Raw genomic sequence first — 1,143 nt, 5'->3', positions numbered from 1 at the left:
ATATAAATAATTCTTTCTTTTAGCTTTAAAGCAGAAGCTGTTAATGAGGTATTAAATTGAAAATTTCCCCTTTCTCTGTATACTTAGAAGACTTCAGTGTCTCTACTGAATAGACTTGTTATATACCATTAACGGAAAAGCCAATATAAACTATGACAGAAATTAAGACAGAATTCTCAGTAAAAATACATGATCAAATTGAACTGAAACAATGTAATCAATGATGAAGTATATCATATGTGATAGAAGCATGGTTTTCACACCTGCCACTTTACTGACCGGTCAGCTGGATAAGTATGTCCTTACCCTCCCCTTTCAGATTCCCTCTGAGTTCCAGTCTGGGGTTAGCTTTGAGGAAGGATTAACAGCAGTCCACACAACATCATCACCGTCACTAACGTGTGAGTTTTTTTTTTTTTCAATACAGCATACCTACTATTATGCTGTATTAGAGTACAATATAATTAGAGTACAATGTAATCTTTTTCTTTATTTTGAAACTCAGATTATAGGTGTCAGGGGATATTAGTAATAATAAAAAGGAAGTCATAGGGGCTGAAGGAATCTGAAAACACTTTTTTGTGGAAGGAATGGGACTTGATCTGTGAAAGGAAGAGAGCTTGCTACTGGCAAGAGTGAGGAGAGAATAACCACAGCATATCTAGAGAGAAGAGGCTGGTCAGCCCCACTCACACAACTCACACTGTCCAGGAATGAGGAGAAACGCCATGGAAATACAAGGGAAGCAGCTAAGAAAGGGTCCTGAAAGCCAGGAACATGAAGTTGTTTTTTAGCTGGATGTTTTCGAATAGAGGACTAGATTCTAAAGGTGGCTTTTAGAAAAATAAGTGGCTGCATCCGTGTCTGGGGCAGACTAAGCATGAGCAGCAGAGACATCCAAGCAGTTCTTGTCTAATGAATAGGCACCTGCTCTAGGATGGCCCAGGAGAGGATGGCAGGAAACCAGCCTGCTGAGCAAAGTCTCCAGTGAATTTAAAGAACTGGGTGCTAAATAAATACAGGACATGAAGCTGAAGAAGAGCCAATGATCTGTTCCAGGTTTCTACCCATCATCTTAGAAAATGATGATTAAACAGACAAAAAGGAACAGGAACAGGAGCGGGGGTGGGGGGTGAGAGCGGG

Source organism: Rhinopithecus bieti, unplaced genomic scaffold, assembly GCF_001698545.2.
Source record: "Rhinopithecus bieti isolate Rb0 unplaced genomic scaffold, ASM169854v2 scaffold_20072, whole genome shotgun sequence".
In the NCBI taxonomy this organism is placed as follows: Eukaryota; Metazoa; Chordata; class Mammalia; order Primates; family Cercopithecidae; genus Rhinopithecus; species Rhinopithecus bieti.
This window is presented reverse-complemented; position numbering follows the sequence as displayed.